This window comes from Fukomys damarensis, unplaced genomic scaffold, assembly GCF_012274545.1.
Source record: "Fukomys damarensis isolate Sample0158 unplaced genomic scaffold, DMR_v1.0_HiC HiC_scaffold_17, whole genome shotgun sequence".
Classification (NCBI taxonomy): domain Eukaryota; kingdom Metazoa; phylum Chordata; class Mammalia; order Rodentia; family Bathyergidae; genus Fukomys; species Fukomys damarensis.
Genome location: NW_022900929.1, coordinates 1,600,848 through 1,622,478, shown reverse-complemented (window position 1 = coordinate 1,622,478; position 21,631 = coordinate 1,600,848). Strand labels below are relative to the sequence as shown.

The following is a 21,631-nucleotide window of genomic DNA, read 5'->3' as shown; positions in this document are numbered from 1 at the left end:
TTTCTGACTCCAAATCCAGGTGGAAGGAGCTGCTTCTCCCTTGGCCTCACCCATTCCCACAGCAGAGGTTGAGCAAGGGTCCAGTGGAAACTTCCCTTCAGATCTGTCCTGGTTAGGTCTGGGTATGGAAAACAACATGACAGGGCCAGGGAGTTAGCTCAGTGGGGCCAGGTCTTCCTTGCAAGTGCAAGGTCCTTAGTTCGATCTCTGGTACCCGCCCCAACACAAAAAAAAAAAACATAACAAAAATAACATGGCAGATGCCCATATGCCCTTTCCTGATCCTTCTTTTCTTTCTTAAAAAAAGAAAACTAACCAAAAGGCAAAGATGTCCTATGTCCTATTAGTTATGCCACATCCCTGCAGACTGCAGGACAATGCACCCTTCTGGCAACCATAGGCTACAACACACATCTGTGTTTTCACCAGAGACCCTTAAGGCATTTCACAACTTCATATTTTAAACAAAAAATGGGCATAACCTGCTTGGATAGAGTTTGAGACTTTGCTGTAAACAGCCCTCTCTCCCCTTCGAATGAAGATTTCTTATCCCTCCACTCAAGACCAGCCTGCTGAGGCGGGGTCCTGACTGCCAGCCCTGAGGAAGCTGTCCAGCTCCTCCAGTGCACGGGCCCAGGCTGCCTTCCAGCAGGGAGAGGGCCCAAGGGACAGTGAGGATGATAGCCCTGACTACTGATTTCCGACTCAAGGCCCAGGCAGTTGGGGGAGGTTTCATCTTGATGGAGGGGTGTGGGCCTCTCTTTGGAAAGACTTCTGGATGGCCCCCCTAACACTCTGGGGCTTCCCTCAATCTCTTGAGGTTCCCTCATTTCGTGGGTCCAGAGTTTCCTTAAGCCTGCCATGCCCACCATGGGTCCACCTCTGGGAGGACAGAGCTTTATCCTCTGGAGCTGGCCTCTTCGCCCTACTCCCACCAGCTCACCGGCAGCAGAAAGTTCCTCCCTTCCGTCCAAGGGCCACACAGCAGCCCGGGGCCCCATCTGTGGTCCAGGACGCTTTGTTCTGTGGGTCCAGGGTTACCCCATGCCCACCCTACCCCGTAGATAGATTCCTGTGAGCCTTGGCTTCCTCTTCCTAGGCCTCACTCCATCCCGGCCTGCTCCTCTGCCCCCTCCATCTCAGATCCTGTACTGTGGACCCAGGTGGTGTCCCAAAACTGGCCTGTCACGTGGACTCCGTCCCAAGCACTCCACACTGCTCACTAGGCCACACCCATTCAGGTCACACCCACCAAGGGCCCATCCCTTGGCCCTGCCCACCAGGATGGGGTTGCTGCTCAGCCCCTCCCGACTTTACCTTCCGGTCCAGATCCTCTTCCCCTCTCACCCCAGGTACTTAGGGTTCATTTCTGTCTTGTGCTTTGACTGAGGCCATCATAGCCCTTTTCCCTCTGTCCTTACTTGTTTCCAGAATTAATGAGACCAAAGTCATTTTTGAGTACTTTTGGGAGGTTGGGAGCCTTCCCTTCCGGAACCTTTAGGTACCTTGTGGGTAGGCTGGCCTGGCGCAGGCTGATTTGGTAAATGATCTCTCTTCGTCCTGTGTGGGGATCACAGACCACACACATTCATCTTTTATCTGTAATTCTCAGGCCTTGGGGGCGGGAGCCAGATGCAAAGGAGAAATAATAATAACAACAGCTGCTTGGGGTGATTTACAGAGCCACTCATCTCCACCATCTGATTTGACTCTTGCTTATTTTTTTTATTGTCTAACTGATTTAACAACATGACATAAAGACCCTAGAACTGATATAATCATTATGGAAAATACATAGATGAATACGGTCTTCTTTTAAAAACATAAAATAAATAAGCAAGACGTGAAAATAGGCAAGTTTCCACTAAATAAATGAAACCTTTTAAAAAAAGAAAGTTTTCTTTTCCATGTCATCTGAAGAAGGGAAATTATCATTTTAAACAATATTCAAGTTTATTAAACAAATTTTAAAAGGTATTATAAAATGTTTAACTTTCATCAGCTTCAAGGGTTATGTTGCTGCCGAATTTTGCATATAACTGAACTTTCAAATCTGCTTACAACCGCTGAACTGATTCTACTCCGGATTCTGAGACATTAATTTCTTCTTGCAATTGTTTCTTTGCTTCTTCTAACGTGTCTTGCGTTTCTTCTTGAGAATGGCTGATGAAAACGTTGCCAATCTGCTAAGGTATCATGACGCTGTCCTCATCTGTGAGCGTGGTGTCATCACAAGCATCTTCTAAATCCAGGAGTTGTTTCTTTTTTATTTCTATTTCTTCTTTTAACTCTGTGATTCTACTCGTATTCCGCGCGAATTTGTTTATCTTTTGTTGATCTTCGAAAGTAACATTGACATCTTCTGCAGCAATTTCATGTACCACCTAAAAATGCATATGAAAAAGATGGCGCTGAGTTTGATCCTCAGCTGAGCTTCTTATCAGCCGAGTCACTGCAGCGCTACTGGTCCCTGTGTCCAAGTTTCTCCATCGCCTTCTTCATTTGATTCCTTCTCCATAGCACCCTTGCTAATATTTTTTTTCTGTCCTCATTTTAGAGTAGGAAACTGAGGCTCAGGGAAGCAAGTTGGAACCATCAAGTTTCTCCATCGCCTTCTTCATTTGATTCCTTCTCCATAGCACCCTTGCTAATATTTTTTTCTGTCCTCATTTTAGAGTAGGAAACTGAGGCTCAGGGAAGCAAGTTGGAACCGGGTCTGCCTCATTGGAACAAGGCGCTGAGAAACTGAAGGGCCAAGGCACCGCTGCTGTTGGACAAGGGGCAGGGTCCTGGACCCAACAGAAAGCTGGGCAGGAAATGTTATCGGTTTACTACCCCTGTAAGCCAGTACCCAAGGCAACTAACTTGTAAGGTGACAAGGCTTCTTTTGGTTTATGGCTTTGGAGATTCCAGTCCAAGATTAAGTGGTGCCATTGCTTGGGCCTCTGATTAGGTATATGTCACCATATTGTGATGGGGGACATGGTGGCCCCAAACCACTCATTGCAAGAGCCAAACACTAGGAAAAGAAACCAGAAGAGGAAGAGATGTAGCCCCTCAACCCCAATGAGGTCACCTTCCCAGTAGGCTGATCTCTTAAAGGTCCACAACACCTCCCATTAACGCCACAAAGTGGGGACTAAATCTTTGACACAGGGCTTTGTGGGACATTCAGTATCCAAGCCACAGCAGGCGGGGACATGGGCAAGGGTGGTTGAGACCCTTCCAGCTGTCTGAGCAGCTGTACTTACTCTAAGTCAGCACCTTGGCCATGCCCAGGAGCAGCTGCTAAATCTGGGTGGGGCCCACCAGTCCCTGATCTGCTGGCATGAGCTTCTTGTACAACCAAGTCCTCTGGCCAAACTGACCCTGGGAGGATAATCTGTCTAGGTTTCCTTGATTTGAAGCCATGCTCAGCCAGGAGTGGTGGGGCAAGCCTGTAATTCTAGCATTCTGGGAGGCCGAGGGTGAGGCTAGGCTGAGGCTGGCGGGTCATAAGTTCAAGCTTAGCCCAGGTATCTTAGCAAGAGCCTGTCTAAAAATAAAAAATAAAAATAAATAAGGACCGGGGATGCAGCTCAGTGCAAAGGCCCAGGGTTCAATTCCCAGTACTGTAAAATAGAACAAAACAAAACCCAAGAACAACCCCAAAAATCGAAAAAACAAAACCATGCTCAATAACCCTATCAAAGCTCTCACCAGAGCAGGCCCAGAGAGCAGCTGTCTCAGGAAACAGTGGGCTTGGTGAAGGATGCCTTCCTCGAGTTTGGTTGACATGCTTTATGTGTGATCACTCTTATGACAACAGAAGGGATATAAAAAGGCTCGCTTACAGTTTCTTGGAAATAATAAAATAACTCGGAGGGACTCATACGCCAAGAAGTTGGAAGATGAATACCTGGCTATAAAAGAGCACTGGCTTCATATTTCATAAAGCTTCAGCTCAGCTGCCTGGCAGGTGAACATCAGAAAGAGGGGTTTTAAGAATGTCTTATGATGCATGCGGAAGTATGCAGTTTACTGAATAAACAACATTTAGACCTGAATGGAAAGAAAGAGCAGTAGCACATTTCCCCTTCAAATACTCTTTCGGGAGCTAATAGTTTTAGGGATAATTGACTAAAACATCCAATAATTATCAGCTGCTGTGGCCTAGGAAAGAAAGGTAGGTTTAGACTGTAGCAAATGCTACACATTGGGATACCTGGGGGCCAGGGAAACTGAGGCTCTGAGAAATACTACATATTGTTCAAGCGCTAAAATAAAACAGAAAGACAGAACCAGGAATCAACCTTAGAAGCAGCCAACTTCCAAGTCTGTGCATTGAGGGAACCTAATTATATAATTGCTTAAAAACTCATGTGTTCTCTTCAAATTGTGCTCTAAATATATGTAACAGAAATCTCTTTTTAAGAAGACTTGGACATAAAAGCTCTTGTTATAAAAATAAACTCAAAATTTAAAAAGCCCCTTGTTAGACTACAAGAGTATATATTCACTACAATTATTTGCTGAACATTTGTTTTCTTGGTTCTTGCTAATTTTAAGTATTTCTGAAAATATTTAACAAGACAGATCTGAAATTATGCATTTAATTTATTATGGTAACATCTCAGCGTTTAATGTGTTTTCAGTGCCTTTCTACAGCGATGCTTTATTTTGGTATCTTTTTCTTTTCTGTCTAGAATTAGAAGTTGGGTTAAAAGACACGGAAATTCGGGGATCTCCTCAGAATGTTTTATTCCAGCTCCTCGAGTTGACTTTTTTATTTTTCGATTTTGTGGAGGTGTAATTGTACTGTGTTAAACTGCATATATTTAAAATGTAAAATACATATATTTAAAATTTCATACATAAAACTATATATATGAAAGTGTAAAATTTTATCAGTTTTAACACAATATATACATATATCTCGGTGAAGCCATCACTACATTCACACTGCATTTAAAAAGTTTTTATCATTCTTCCAAGTCTTTTGCATCCTTTTGTAACTCACCTGTTTTTCTACTTCTCATCTGTAGGCAATTTTTCCCATTCATGTACTTCTCGGGTAGTTTACAGCAAAGGAAGTCATACAGCATATATTCTTTTTTACATGACCTCTTTGATTCTATAAAGTGATTTTTTTTTCTTTTCTCCTTTGAATGGTGCTGGGACTGGAACCCAGAGTTCCATGCATAATGGGCAAGTGCTCTAGCACTGATCTCCACCCCCCAGACCCAGTACAGTGATTTTTGAGACTCATCCTTATTACTCTGTATCAAAAACTTGTTCCTTTTTGTTGCTGAATAGTATTTCATTGTATGGATGTACCACAGTTTCTTCCATTTTTGTTTTTGGTACCAGGAATGGAACTCAGAATCTTGTGCTTGCCCGGTAGGTGAAGTGCTGCTGAGCTACATCCCCAGCCCTTATACCACAGTTTTGTATTCATCATTCACTGAAGGTTATTTCAGTTGTCTATAGTTTTTTTTTTTTTTTTTTGACAGGATCTTCTTTGTAGTTCAGGTCAGCTTTGAACTCATAGTGTAGGCCAGGTTGGCCTTGAACTCACAGCGAAGCCCCTGCTTCAACTCCTGAGTGCTGGGATTACAGGTGTGTGCCACCATACACGGCCTCTAGTTTTTGACTATTACAAATCAAGCTGGTCTGGACACACACATGAGTTCTAGATGCATGCTTTCATTTCTCATGGGTAAACACCTGGGCTGGAGAGACTGGGGGTATAGGTCAGTGACAGAGCATGCGTGGGCACTGGGTTCCATTTCCAACACTGGAAAAAAATGGTTGAAGAAAAAGTAGTGGCAGCCTAATCCTGGAGAAGTAAACGTTATTAGTGGTTGTGAGAGAGAGAGAGAGAGAGAGAGAGAGAGAGAGAGATTGAGAGAGAGAGAGAGAGAATCGAAAGGATGAAGATGCTTACAGGCTTATGAGCTGGTGTGAGCCGACAGAGGAGAGAATGAGTTGATCAGATGGTTTCCTAGTAACGTCTCCCTGAAGGACAACAACACTGGCTGGAGAGAAGGATAGACTTTTCCTTTCCTGAGGAGAGGATGGGAAACGAGGGCTTAGTGGAGAAGAGAGGGCTCCCAGGAGACACTATCCAGTGAGAAAAGGCAGCTCACTATTCTTGGGTTCTCATTTCTTTAAATCTTCCTCCACGATGTATTTCCTTTCCTTAAGTAATTTAGAAATCGTTTCAGTGAAGATTAGCATTTTTTAATAGAAAGAGTTACAAGCTCCCAGGGATCACTGGGGATCACCTGGTCCTTCCCTTACCTCGGGATAGCACCATCCCATGACGATCTTGGACAGAAATCTGTACTGCTTTTAAGATTCTTCCAAGACGGAGGTTCTGTGGTCTTACCTTGAAGCCACTCCAGTGCTCTGGAAAGTCCTGGTGCTAGTCCCTTTTCCATTACTGGGACACAACACCTGATATCCACGAATTAAAGAAAGAAGTGTTCATTTCTGGCTCACATTTTTCTGAAGATTTGTCCATAGTTGGCTCCAAAGTGGAAACGGCATGGCAGAAGGTATGGCAGAGGACAGCTGCTCAACTATGATAGCCAGAAAACAGAGAGGGAAGGGAGGAGACAGTACAAGAGCACACCCTTCAGGTCAGGCCCCCAGGGACCCACCTCCAGCCAGACTCCACTGCCTCACAGCACATCGATGAACTCACTGGTGAGTGTAGCACCCCCAAACATGAGACTTTGGGGGGACATTTTAGATCTGAACCATAACGATCCCCTTTGTGTTTAATCAGAATCCTCTGCTCGAACATTTCCTCTTACTTGAGGCTCAGTGGCGTGAGAGAGTAAAGCAGGATCCCCCAGCTGAGCCCCGCCTTATCCTGGGGGCCATTGTCAGGCTTTACTGGCCAGAGAAAGGACAACAACATTCTGTCCACCCTTAGGTGCAGGAAAGGACACTGCCCCTCTGAAGGGCACAGGCACTGGACAGCCATGTGATATCCTTCTCAGGAGACATAGTGAGATGCCGGCAGAGCCCCTGCATCACACAGTGCCAGGGGAGGCAGAGAAAGCCTGGCCCTTTTCTAAATCCCCTTTCAGCAACCTGACTTCCTCAAGCTTCGGTCTTGTCAGCTGTGCAATAGGATAATAACGCGAGTGACCTTCCGTGGTTGGCATGAAAACTAAATGAGACATCGAAGAGCACCCTTAACATGAGGCCTAGTTCAGACCAACAACTTGGCATTAACTGGGACTATTTCTGAGGAGCATGAACACATTAGATGAACAGACGAGCATCCCTCAGACACAGCTCTCCAGTTGGTACTAGCCAAGTGTGGCTCTCCACATTTAAACCAATTGAAATAAAGTAAGATCAGAAATGCACTTGTCAGTCACACCGGACACCCGTGGGCCATTTTGAGTGTGTGGAGAGAACATTCCCACCATTTGCACAATGTTGTGTGGGACAGCTTCTCTTCAGATGTGCTAAAAGAAGGTCCCTAAGGAACAGGATGCAGGGCAGGCGGGTTTTTTTCCTTTTTCATTCTGAGATGTTTTCTTTTTTCTAACTTTTTAATTGACATAATAATTATACTGTTTTTGGGTGCAGGGTGATATTTCAATATATGTGTCCAATTGTAATGATCACATTAGGTTAGTTGATGTATCCATCGTCTCAAGCATTTATCATTTCTTTATGTTGAGAACATTAAAAATCTTTACCAGTTATTTTGAAGTAGTCAGGTAAGTGTTGTCAGCCACAGTTACCCTGTTGTGCTGCAGAACATTAGAAGTTCTTTTTCCTATTCAGCTATACCTGTTAACAATTCTCTTCATAACCACTCCCTCCCACACTTCCCAGACTTTGGTAGCCACCCTTCTGGTATCCTTTTTAAATTTAAATTTTGAGGCAGGATCTCACTAAGTTTCTGGTGGGTTTTGTTTGTTTGTTTGTTTTGTTTTGTTTTTTTGAGACAGGGTCTCACTATGTAGTTGAGACTGACCTAGAACTCACCATGTAGCCCAGGCTAGTCTCGAACTCACATCGATCCTCCTGCCTCAGCCTCCCAAGGCTGGGATTACAGACATGAGCCACCACGCTGGGTCTCACTAAATTTCTAATCTGCCCAAATTGAGTTTGAATTTGAACTCTGAGAGTGCTGGGATTACAGGCAGGCACCACCCTGCCTGGCAACATTTTTAGTTTCTACCTCTATGAACATATGGTATGTGTCTTTCTATGTCTGACTTATTTCAATTAACATAATATCTTCTAACTTCATCCATGTTGCTGTGATACAGATAACTTTTGTAAATAATCTAAAAACCGACAAAATGTTAGGAAAATGTAAAACGACTTCTGCTGTCTCTAACAGCAATCTGCTTTGTTTAGTTCAAAATTAACAGACACCAGAGGCATTGACCGTGAAATAGGACATCTGGCCTCATCCCTGACCTTGAACACCCACTTCCTGTGCACTAGAATAGATAGCTAGATGAATCTTAAGGTAAACTCCCCAACTGTAAGGAATTGTTACCTCTGGGTTTAAGTTAACTGTCTTGTTACTGTAATTTGTACATGGGTAATGTGAACTGAGGCAATGAAATGTAACCACCTGAATGACATCATAGCTGTAAAATCTGTAAAATAAGAAGCTGCAACCCAGTCGAGGTCAATCATTGGCACTGCCTTTTTGAGTGCAACTGATCTTTGCTGGCAAAATAAACTTTTTATTATTTTACTTCCATTCTGCTTCTCTGTACATGTTACTTACCAATTCCTTTCTCAACAGCTGCAAATGACAGGATTGTATTCTTTTTTTTTTTTTCCTGGCCAGAAACTAATTCCATTCCATTGTGCATGTATGTGTACCACATTTTCTTTATCCATTCATCTGTTGATGGACAGTTGGGTTGATTCCACTCTTTGGGCTAAAATAAATGTGAGTGTAGGTATGCCTTTGATATATGAAATCCTTTCCTCTGGACATGTTATCAGTAGGAAAATTGCTGGATCCCTGGGCAGTACTACTTCTAGTTTTTTTGTGATACTGATGATTGAACCCATGGTCTCAGCACTTCTAGGCAAGCACACAACCACTGATTTATATCCCCTACTCTTTAGTAATTAAAAAAAATATTTTTGAGACAGGGTCTCACTATGTAGTTCAGGCTGGCTTTGAACTCACTATGTAGTCTGGACTGGCCTTGAACTAGCAGCAAGCCTCCTGGCTCAGCCTCCTGAGTGCTGGTATTACAGAAGTGTATTAACGCATCTGGCTATAATTTTAAAATTTTGAGACAAAGTCTTACTAAGCTGCCCAGGCTGGACGTGAACTTTCCACCTTCCTGCCTCAGCTAGCAGGGATTATAGGCATGTACCACCATGCCCAGCTCTATTTTTAGTTTTTTTTTTTTTTTGAGGCACTTTCATCCTGGTTTTATAGTGATGGTACTAATTTACATTCCTACCCACGGTGTACAAGAGTTCCCCTTTCTCTGCATGCTTACCGGCATTTGTTATCTTTTGTCTTTTTGATAACAGCCACTCTAACTGGGGCAGAGGATACCTCTTTGTGGTTTTGATTTACATTTCCCTGATGGTTAGTGATGCTGGGCACCTTTTCATATCCCTGCTGGTCATTAGAATGTTGTCTTTAAATGTCTATTCAGATCATTAAGCAGGCAAGTTTTTTTCCCCCTACTAGGGATTGAACCCAGGGCCTTCACACTGGTACTGGGGATAGAACTCAGGACCTTGCACTTGCCAGGCTGGCATGGTACCACTGAGCTACATCCCCAGCCTTTATTATTATTATTATTTTTTTTTGGTACTGGGGATTGAACTTGGGACTTTGTGCTTGCGAGGTAGGCAGCAGAACCACTGAGCTAAATCCCCAGTCCCCATAGTTTTTATTTTGAGACAGAGTCTCATTAAGTCACTGAGTTGCCCAGGTTGGGCTTCAACTTGTGATTCTCCTGCTTCAGCCTCCCAGAGTGCCAGGACTGCCAGTGTGCACCACCACACCTGGCTTGGATACAGTTTCGATACAGTGCAGGTTGAAGTCTATAGCAGGGTTGGCTCCAGGCTCTGAGCCCCATGGAAGGGAGTGGGTTCTCTGGATCTGAGAATATACAGCCCCTTCCCAGGGTGCTCACTCAACCTTCCTCCCCCTCCCTGGGCAGCCTTAGGGTGCAGCAGTTGGTGGGGGACATTCATGAGCCATGGGATGTGTCCCAAGCTTTCCTGGACACAGGGGAAACCATAGGGGTGGCAGCTTCATTTACTGCTCATTTGTCTGCCCTGCATGCTAAGTGATCAGTGATATACAGAGGCCTTGACTGCGTCTGAAGGGCTCTTTTACAAGAACACCAATAAAGTCCTGCGTGGATCATGCCTGTTTGGGGAAAGATAATGCCAGAGTGGGGCCCACAGTTTGTCAGAAGAAATTCCAGTGGGTGAGCATTTAAGTAACAGGATGAAATCAGCACTTGGAGACAGTGAATTAGAGGCGGGATATGTCACTGTAATAATGATGAATAATAAATGACTGGGAAGCTGCTGTAACTCACAAACAGGAGAGGAGACGAAATTTATGGCCTTGTAGTGCCTGGGGAAAGTGTCTCAGACAGGCCTCAGTCTTTTGAAGAGAAATCTTCTTGGAGAGATGCTTTTTTGGAAAAGTCTCTTATCAAAAAGTGCCTAAATTCTGCAGGGCAAAGAGTCTAGCAGGGCGTGGTGGTGCCGGCTGGTAATCCTAGCATGTAGGAGCCTGGGGCCTGACGATCACTGCAAATTTGAGTTGGGGGACAGCTTGGGCTACACAGTGAGTTTAAGGCCAGCCTTGAATACCTAGAAAGACCTTGCCTCAAAAACCAAAACAAATGACAGAGGCTCTGTGGCTGTCACAGCTGGTTGGGGCTCCAACCAGCCCCATCCTTTCTGGGTGCTCTCCCTGTATACACAAGCTCTTGCCAGCCAGATTTAGGGCAGCACTGGGGACAGACCATTGCTCCACCCTCTCAAAGGTGACCTTCTGGAGGCCCTTTCTGCAAACAGGAGCAGAGCCAGCGATCCCATTGAAAAGGGGAGAGGCACTAACTGCTGGAGAAGAGCTCTGGGAATGGGGTCGAGAGTTTCACAGGCTCAGGGAGCCAGTTATTTTTATTAGGGTCTAGGGGTTGCTTCATTCAGAGCAACCCCTGGAAAAGACTTGAATCAGAAATAAACGGGCCTCGGGGCTGGGTATCGATGCCGACCTTTAATCATTTATTCATGGCCTTCCTGGAAGCGCAGCCTGTGTGGGAAGGCGCCCAGCGGCATCTTGCACTATCTCCCTCCTTCCCCCGACCTTCTGCCCCCTGCAGATTGCAGGATCATCTCCAGCTTCAAATAACCAGCCATGGCCTCCCCTGCCTCCCAGCCCAGCCACTCGCTGGGCTCTGGTCTGAGCTGAGTTCTGCATTATCGGTTGTTCCTCAGCCTCTGGGCCTTGGCCCCAGTTGTGCACAGTAATCCCCAGGGGTCTGCACTGCCAGGGCTGGAGGGGCTTCCTGTTCTGCACTTGCTGTGGGTGGATCCAGCAGCTTGGCCACTCCTCCTTCTTCAAAGAACTCTTTTCATCTTTTCTTTCTCCTTCCTTCCTATTTTTCCTTTTGAGGTACTGGATTGAACCCAGGGTCTTGGCACTAAATTACATCCCCAGCTCTTATCATTCTGAGACAGGTTCTTGCTCAGCCACCAAGTTGTCCAGGCCTCATCCTTCTGCCTCAACCTCCCAGAGTGCTGGGATTACAAAAAGGAGCTTCTTTTCTTTCTTTGCCTCAGTAACCTTATCTTCCATGGTGTTTGGGATCTATGCAGGGTTCTTTATGTGTAAAGGTAACTGAGTGGTGACGCAGTAGGGGTAATGCTGTGGGGAAGTAAAACTAATGTCAGTTATCATTGCCCTGGAAGGGACAGCACACCTGGGAGGCTGAGGCAAGACGATCACCTGGGCAGTTTAGTGACTCAGAGAGATCCTGTCTCAAAATAAATTTTATAAATGGCTGAAGATGTAGCTCACTGAAAAGGCCCTGGGTTAATCACCCAGTACTGGGGAAAAAAAAAAAAGATATTATAAAGGACATAGATGGAGCCTACAGTGTGAGGTCTGGGAGGGCCCCGAGAACAGAAGCTTCTGTCCCATGGAGTTGGGGGTTCCTCTCAGCACTCAGAGCAGATGTGTTGCCTATCTGCAAATTCTCAAGGTCTTCAGGCTGGGGATTTTCATGAAGGCTTCACCACATAGTCAGGACTGGCTATTAACTCTGTCTCCTGTCTCTCTTGCTCTCTGAGAGTAGCTTCCTTAGGAGAAAAGACACTCCCGTCACCCAGGAGTTGCAAGGGATTAGGTGCTTGGGGTCAGGAACTGGGGTCAGAGACCAACCAGAAATAGAACATACTCTTAGCACTTTTATTGCTCAGGAAATCACAAGCGTTTTGGAAACTCTGTGCCAGGAACCAGGGCCTGAGACCAAATACCTAGCTCTCTTCCTGTCAGTCATATATGTTCATGTGGCCACAAAAGCTGAACAACGGGAGGTGTGGGTAGCTCAGGCTGCTAGTTTGGCCCTGTGAAGGCAAGTGGATGCAGACACTCGGAGAGCACAGAGCAGCCTCTCTCTCCCTTTGGCTTCTCTTCTGTCTTATGCCAAGTCTCTGAGTGTTGGCTTGTCCCGTAGCTGGGTCCTCTAGTTATTATCTTCCTCCTTGGCACCTTGGCTTGAATCCTCTCTGTGCTGAGGTCCCAAGGGCACTTGGTCTCCTCTGTAGAACTCCGGTTCTAGGGGCCAAACTGTCTCTGCCCACCCCCAGGAAAGGCAGTGGGGCTGGGGGCAGAAACTTCTAGAAGGCAGAGCCTGGGTCCTTATCCTCACTCGGCTGCTTACTTGTGGTTACCTTGGCAATTCCGTTCCTTGTGGACTTTCAGTTTCATGGTTGCTCCTGGGTTCATTGTTGAGTCCCAGTTCCTAAATGAAGGACAAAATGAAGAACATGGATTGCTCCGTTCACACACATTAAGGTCTGGATGAGCCACATTCCATAGACTCTGTGGAAGTCGGTATACAATGGGCTAGGCCACAGAACAACATGGAGCAGGTCCCAATCCTGGCTCTGGACCTTCTTAACCAAGTTGTTCTGGACTTGGCAACTGAACTGTCAACAAAATGGATGCCGTTAATAGAACTGCCCTCACAGAGTTGATGTAACTATTCAATCAGTTTCTTCATGTAGGGCTTGGAACACAAACTGGCATGTGGCAAGCACTCAGTAAGTGTTAGGCATGGCCCGCAATTACAATTATCATAGTTATTATTTTCCCTCTGGCTTACCCTCAAAACACTATCATCTAGTGACTGGTGACAGCTGTTTGTTAAACTTTCAGGAACTTTTATCAGCTGGTTAGTGTGGTTGTTGGTGGCTTGAAATAGGGTTTGGTGGAAATATTTGCACCACAGACTAGGCAGATAGATGCTACATATCAGGGCTGGCCTGCATTAAAAGCATGGTCACTGAATATTCACCAGCATAGGACTGCATGGTCACCATCCTGTTGCTTAAGCCAGAACTAGGGTGTTGGAGGAAAGGCTCTCGTATTCCAGCTAGAGTTCTGGTGTCCTTGTTCTTACCTTCAGCAATTCCAATGGCCTGGGCTGCTCACAGCTTGCTGCTATTGTTGGACTCTGGGCCCCTCACCAACCATTAGCTCTGCATGTGGTGACTCTTACCAGGTGTCCAGATTGGCGAGATTGTGGCTGAAGTGTGCTGGTCCCTGGCTGTGTACCCTGGAACTGACTTCTTAGGACACTGACTTGACATCCAGCTGCCAGCAGCTGCAGCCTCTCACCCTTGGACTTTCCCTGAAGCTGTTTTGCAGCCGGGACCTTCTTGCTTCCTAGGAGTTGTATCACCTTAGTACTGCCAGGATGGGTGGATAAACAACCAGGCTCCCCCTGCCCTCCCAGGAGGGTAAGTTGGGATGAGCCACATTCCACAGAGTTTTCCAGAGCCTAGCCTTCACTGCCCAGGGTACCCAGTTTGAGGACACTGCCCTTCTGGGCTGGCCTCCCTCCTGCGTGACTTTGCTGGGGCTGCTGGAACTAAGTTCACATGGGGCTTAAGTGCACAAATGTATTATTAGGTCTGGAGGTGGTGAGTCTGGATCTTAATGGTTTGCAGATGCCTACATTCTCACTGTGTCCTGGCATGGCCTTTCCTCTGTTCTTGAGGGATGGGGATGGGGAAGAGGGGAAGGGGTGGAAGGGGAGGGAGAGTGCTGGCTCTCTGGTGTCTCTTCTTAAGGGAACCAATCCCTTGGTTAGCGCTCCACCCACATGACCTCATTTAACCTTAATCACCTTCATAAAGGCTCTGTCTCCAGATGCAGTCACTTTGGGGGTTGTAGCAGTCAACATATGCATTCTGGGGGGATGCAGGTCAACCTAAAACCCTTACCTCACTTCTCCATTTTCCTGATAAGCTTCCTGAAGTTGCCTTCCAGGAAAGGACTTCCTGTCCAGGATCTCCTATTTTTGATCAGCTCTGAGAGGGTGGTAAATATTTCCAGAGTTTCTCAGACTGTGCCCTCTAGACTGCAGGCTCTGTAACAAAAGATGACAGAAGTGTCCTTTCACAGACTCTTCTAGCACAGGTGACAAACCAGTGGGGTGAGTCCTGGCTTCCAGCAAGCCTCACAGTCTGGGGCCATCTCTCTCAGCGTGGCCTTCCCACTGTTCTCACTGTCCCCAGAGAGAAGCCAGACAGCTGTCCTAAGGGATAAGAAGCCACCTGAGGGCCAGCCTCGGGGACTTTGTTATCAGAAACTCACATCTGGAGCCAGGGCAAGGGTCACCCTGCTGCCTGCCCTGAAGACTGGGACAAAGGCTGCCCTGGTGGCCCCGGCTGGCCCTGATAGGGAAGGGGAGACAACGCCACCCCCACCACAGTCCTAGGATCCAGATACCCCATGTGCTTCGAAGGGTGAGAAGCCTCCTTGAGCAGGCTGTGGCTGTTCATTTATTATTGATGCAGCTTGCAGCGATGTTCTTTGGAGCAGCTCCTCTGTGTATGTAAATCTCAATCTGGTTGAGGGGCTGCAAGGACACTGTGGAGCCTGGAGTGAGCCGTGGCTGCCTCAAACTGTGCTGGGCTGAGGGGACCACTTCCTTCCTACCTGACCCAGAAGAGCCTAGGTATTTGGATCCTGGAGCCTCAAATGACAATGGATCTGTGTGCTGTTTTATTTTGGATTGCTTCTCAGGGAAGATGGTCTGCTTCCACTCAGGGTCGCCTGTGGTCTCTGGGGGAGACACAGGTCAATAGGCACCTGAGAGTCTTTTCCCACCACGAACTCCATGGCACAGTGGTGGTTTTCGCAAGGAAACATACACCTCGCCTGTTGTCTGCATGGCACGAGGAAGAGATGGGAGAACGTGGACCCACAATGCTCATCCATCTGGCAGCCTTGGGCCATGTGTGGCAATTTAAATAAAAATTAATAAAATTTGACATACATCTTCTCACTCACAGTGGACGTATTTCAAGTCCTCATAGGCACAGGTGACCACTGATTGCTGTACTGGATGGCACCGCTGGAGGATATTGTAAGCATCGTAGGAAGCTCTGTTGGCCAGGGCTGTAGAAGCCCCGGTGGTCCTGGTGAGTGAGACCTCTGGGTGTTGGCTAGAGACACAGCCTGGAGCCTGCTTGTCCCCACCCTGTCTCCTTCTGTTCGGTCCCAGCACCCAGGGCCAGTCCTGCCTGGGCTCCCAAGGGTGTACCTGTCAGGCACCCTTGAGGTGCATGGTGTCCTCTAGGTAGATTTAGGGAAGTGCAGCCTAAGAACTGTGCTCTGGGGGAAGCCCAGAGGGACTGCAGGGAATCAGTGGGTTTCACTGTGACTTGCTGAACTGTGTCCCCCCGAAGTTACCTGTTGCTATCCTGCCCTGAATCCTTCAGAAGGTGACTATATTTGGAGAGAGGTTCTAAAAATGAATATATGTATTTGAAACTCCCAAGGTGATATTTTAAAAAAACTATTTGAGTTAATTGGAGACTTACAAAAAACTGTAGAAATAGTACAGAGTTCCCACTTAGCCCTCAGCCAGCTTTCCATCTAGTTGGCATCTGCTCTGTCCCAGTGCAATAATCAAACCTGCGAAATTAGCAAGACAGTGCCAGGGATGAAGCTGCAGCCTGTCTGCACAGGACCCAGTGTTCTGCACCAGCTTCTGCTTTTTGCTCCTGGATCCTTCCCAGGCAGAGGGTGCTGCGATGTCCTTTCCCTTTCATCTCTTGCCATCAGAATCCCAGGTTTTGGGACTTTGGTCAAGCTCGACCTGGTCATGAAATGGTTAATAAATATGCTCTTTAATTCCAAGCTACAGTTTGACAAGATACAAAGAGACCCACAACAAAACAGGCAGCGATGAAGGTGCTGTTTCTGCCTGACAAAAGCCATGCTATCTCAGAGGAGGTAGAACACAGAACACAGGATAGATGTTACCAACACAGAGATAACAGCCTTGAAGTACAGCATCATTTCAGAAAGTCACCTGAAAATATCCACAGATCTGCCTTGATCGCTGCATGAACCCTGACTACAAATACTTGCTGTGACCCCTATATGTGAAAGGTGTGCGGAACCCCTCTTCCAATGCCCATAAGGCTTTCTACCTTTTCTTTGTTTGGGACTGGCAGGCTCTTGTTGCCCTCAGTCCACCCCTGCTCGGGTGGTCTTACAACTCCATCCTGTGAGATGCTTGTCCACTGATTTGTCCTGGGAGGTGCTAGCAAGATGCTGAGGAATTAGGATGCAGGACTCAGGATTCAGAAGCACTGATGAGGAGGAGGGAGTGGAGGTTCCAGGAGATGTGAATGGGCTTCCATAGTGTGCACGTGGGTGAAGTGTGCGTTGGTGTGTGTGCATGCCTACAGGCATAGGCGCATGTTTGTATGTAGATGTGTAAGTGTGTGTCTGTCATACATACGTGTAGGTGTGTATCTGCCTCCTTGTTCACAAGCATGTGCCTGAATGCATTTGTACAGGCACTTGTGTGTGTGCATGTGTGTGTGTTCATGCGTGCGTGCATGTGTACATGGGGAGTGGGAGTTGTGGGGGGAGATTGGGGGGAAACTGCCAGAGAAAATCCAAAGTTTCATTACCAAATAAATATTTAATGCAATAACAAAAGACTAAAGTTAAAAAGATTTTTTAAAATGAGGTTAAAGGAAAACACTATATAATATATGTGTTACCTAAGCACACAAATCAAACATTGTGACAACAGGAGAGACACATGGGGATGTGGGATGGGATGGGAGGATCCTAAATCCTAAATGTTCAAGGTCCCCTCTTGTGACACTGGAGACATTAGCTCCAGGTGTTCTAAGCACGGTGCTAAAAATAAAAGGGCACCATGGAAATACTAAAAATAGAAAGTACAACAGCCAAAATAGAAACTTGGAAGACGGTGACTGAAGGCCAGCCAACGTGCATGGAGAGAACCTTGTATGTGGTGCTGGTCCAGGGAAATCTTCTGAGGCCATTAGTTTATCATTGTCCTTCATAAATTTTATTACTGTCACTGTCTCTAAGGCTGGGGATAGAAGCCAGGGCCTTGCACATGCAAGGCAAGGACCCCACCACTGAGCTACACCCCAGGCTGGTTTATTTCCATATCCACTACACAGATGGGACGACGGGAGCACCAAGACACTGCCATGGGCCCCACCAGGATGGGGTCCAGGAAGTTCAGCTCTGTGACCCCTGAGTCTTTCTTTAGGCAAGAGAAAGAGAGAAGGCAAAGAGAAGAAGGCCAGGCACGGAGACATCACAGGGCACATCATGCCCTGTCCCATGCCCTCAGCGTGAGTAAGAGACCATCCTTGACAGTACCAAAAGGTAAGAAATCCGACTCCTGGCATCTGTAATAATAGAAGACATAAATCTCCACAGTAAGAGCAGAGACCACCTGGCACACTCTCAGCTTTTATAAATCACACCCAGAATAGCAGCTTACCTAGGGGTGCCTCCTGGGGGACAGGATTTCCACAGCCCCACTGCCACTCACCCAGCAGCCCCTCCAGGTGCGCCATTTTTAAAATTCATTTAAGCAATGTTTGCTTTTCTGCCATGTTAAACAAATCTGAGCCTTCTTTGGAGTGTAAGTCACAGAGAAGCACAGGGCAGAAACGATATTTATTTGCCTCCTGCTTCACAGAGAGGCCATTCGGGTAGCTCTGGGAAAGTATTTCATTCTTTTCTATCACTCATTAGGAAAGCTTTGGAAAATACAGAAATGGATGGAAAGGAAATTAAAAGTCACCCATAATTTAGGAAAGACTATGGTCAGGATTTCCATGTACTTAAACACATTTTTTAAAATGTGAATGAAGAAACACTTGTTACATGTATTTTGCCTGTGTGGGCATATGTAGAATATACATATGGAGGGATATATCCAGATGGGGAAAATGGTAAAGAAAAGTAGAAGAGGGATTAACACAGATTAAAGACAGTGGTTAACTTTGGGAGGTGCGGGAAAGGGGGAATGTGAGAAAGAGGCTCAGAGATGGCAAATGAATGGGCCATGCCCTGATTTGAAGCTCAGTAGTAAGTTTTGGGGCTGTTGTTTGTTTTGTTTTTTTCTGCAATACAAGGAGTTAAATCCAGAATCTTTACACTGAGCTATATCCCCAGCCCTTTTCTATTTTTTGTGTTGACATAGGGTCTCATCCACTTGCTAAGTTGCCCACGCTGGGCTCAAACTTGTGATCCCCTGCCTCAGCATTCTAGAGAGCTAAGTTACAGATGTGTGACACTGTGCCCAGCTTGTTTGTGTGTTATTATTCACATTGAAGGTGAAGTTATATATACTTGTTGCTATATTATTTTACAATGGAATGTTTTTGTCCGTAGCATTTTCCCTCACTTTATCTAACCAGCGCCTGGGGAGTGCCTCCTATGTGCCAAGCCCTGTTCTAGGCCCCAGAATCCACTGGGCTTCAACCCAGACAACAGTCCCTGCCCAAGGAGTATGTGCTTGAATAGAGCTGTGAGGGGAAGAGGCAGAGAGGGCAGTTTGCAACTTTCAAGGAGGGTCTGGGATCCTCAGGGCCAGGGATCATAGGAGCACAGGCCTGGAGGAAGTAAAAGAGGTAAGCTTGCAAATGGAGAATCAACCCCAGGCTCAGTGGTACCATTTAAAATGCTAGGTCAGGAGGGGAGACCATTCCAGGAATAGAACAGCCAGTGCAAAGCCCTGGGGTGGCAGTGTGCTGGGGTATATGAGAGCTAGGCAGATGCCTGTGTGTAGAAGCAGGAGTGGGGTAGAAGGAAGGTAAGAGAGGACACATCAGAGAAGCGATCAGAACCCAGTTCGGGGGGAACTGGCTTTTTCTCCAAGTGGAATGAGCGCCACAGGAGGGTTTGGCTTGAGCTGACTCATGTTTTTCCAGTCACTCTGGCTGCTGTGTGGGGAAAGGACTTCAGCGAGGCAAAGGCTAAAGTAGGGGCCCTTGGGAGGCTCCTGTAGTATCCAGGACAGGGATGGGGCTCTGTGGGCCAGGGTGACAGCCTTGGAGGCATGGCTGCGGTGTGGCTATATCCCAAACAGAGCCCTGGGTCCCTGGTGAATTAGATTAGAGAGGAAGGGGACTCACTCACTGCTGCCACCATGATTTTTGACCTGAACAACAAGGAGGATGGAGTGGCCATGCTTGGAGATGAGGAAGCAAGAGGAGAGGCAGGGCTTTGGGAAGCCCAGGAACCCTGCTCCTGCTTTAGACACATGAATGAGGGGATGAGCTGGCTGCAGAGGGGACTGCACAGACAGATGCAGAAGAGGATAATGGTTGAGCCGACCTGGAGAAGAGCAACAGCAGGCTAAGTGCTACCGACCGTAGGGCAGCAAACACGGGATTTCACGAGGAGATACAGGTTCTCTGAAAGGTGGGAGCAGGTTCGGCGATGACAGTCAGACAAAAGCACTCAACACAGAGGTGAAGTTTGCAAATGCTGCTGCAATTTTATTTCTAACTCTAGGTGTTTATATACTAGTTTCAAGGGCACACCTCAAGAGTGATTTCAGGCACAGGCAGGCATGAGAAAGATAGACAATAGTACTGTAAAAACTAAGACCACAAGGTCAGGTTAAGACCACACCTATAAACCATCACAAAAGCTAAGACCATTAAGTCAAGGTAAGACCACACCTATACGCAGTCAGAAGGGGAAGTTTGTAAAACAAAGGACTGGCTTCAGCATGTCACCTTCAGGATCACCTTCAGGACTTCACAGTCCGGGGCTCAGGGTCAGCACTTTGGCCGCCCGTCCTCTTGTGCCTCAATACCTCCCCATCTCTAGGAACATCTAATTGTTCCTGACCTTTCCTGGGCCCAGAATACAATTCTACAGATAATGAACAAATAGTAATAAAGACAAAATAGAACAGAATTATAGATGAACCCAATGTCCCCAAACTGCAGGCAGAGAGGCCAGCTATTCTCTTCACGGCTGACTTCGCATGCGGTGTGTGCCAAGGACCTCCAGGAGGCTTAACCCCGTGGGGACGATACCTCGGGTCTGGTTTCTGCCAGGTGACCGGCATTGTCACGCAGACTCCACTGGAGTGGTCGTGGCAGCTAAGGAGAGGGAGCAGGAGACAGACAGGAGGGATGGTATTGATGGGCCAGATGAGATGCAGATGGAGAACCAACCCAGATTCAACCATGGTTCCATGAAATTAAATGGAAAATTCCAGAAATTCACAATGCATGAATTTACACTCCTGTGCCATTCAAAATGCTTCCCTTTCATGGTCATTTTACTTTAGGGAGGAGTCAGAAGTCACACAGGGTCAGACCTGGTGAATAAAGCGTGAAAACACCATCATGTGTTTTTGAGCCTGCCCCTCTACTGAGTGGCATTCAGCGGTGGCATTCACTGTTTTTTGGGGTTTTTGTTTTTTTTTTTTTTTGGTACCAGGGATTGAACTCAGGACCTTGCGCTTGCGAGGCAGGCGGCAGAACCACTGAGCTAAATCCCCGGCCTGTAATTCACTGTATTTTCTACCACAGTGCGTAAAGACATTCAGAAAAGAGAACTTCCAGAACTGCTTCAAAAACTGGCAAGAATGATGGCATTAGCCAGAGGAAGTAATACGAGGGGGATTCATGTCAGTGTCTCTTACTGTAACACATTTTTAAAATTTAAATTTACCATGTATTTTGATCACCCCTTGTATGTATGCATAGGAAAGCACATTATACACATGACTCTTACTATCAGTGGTCTCAAGCATCTTGTAGATAAGAAGGGATGTGTGTGGGGAGCGTTTGCACCTGGCTGGTTTAAGAGGACACAGAAAGAACAAGGTGGAGTGGAGGAATGGGGTGGCAGGTGAGAGTGAAGCGGGGTCAGCACAGGGTCTGGTCTGGGGGTGCAGATGTGAGTGCACGTGTGGCTGAGGGTGAGCTTTAGGAGCGCTCCCTTCCTGCCTGCTTCCGTTTCCCCAAACCTAGCAAGACAGTATTTCCCATGCCTTTGTATTTTATATCATTTTGGAATTTTTAATATAAACCAATGGATTATTAAAGACCATTCCAT

General features: G+C 46.6%; 1 long non-coding RNA gene and 1 pseudogene across 1 annotated transcript in view; both read right to left on the bottom strand.

Annotated features, from left to right (window-relative positions):
• Positions 1-1,988: 1,988 nt before the first annotated feature.
• On the bottom strand, positions 1,989-5,965 carry LOC104875356 (annotated as a pseudogene).
• A 6,417-nt stretch (positions 5,966-12,382) lies between these two features.
• Positions 12,383-21,631, bottom strand: part of LOC104875287 — a 100,521-nt gene continuing 91,272 nt past the window's right edge. The window contains exons 3-4 of the long non-coding RNA XR_784015.3: positions 14,479-14,624; positions 12,383-12,992 (exon numbers count right to left, since the gene is read on the bottom strand). This is a non-coding gene — a long non-coding RNA (uncharacterized LOC104875287). The remainder of the gene's footprint in view (positions 12,993-14,478; positions 14,625-21,631) is intronic.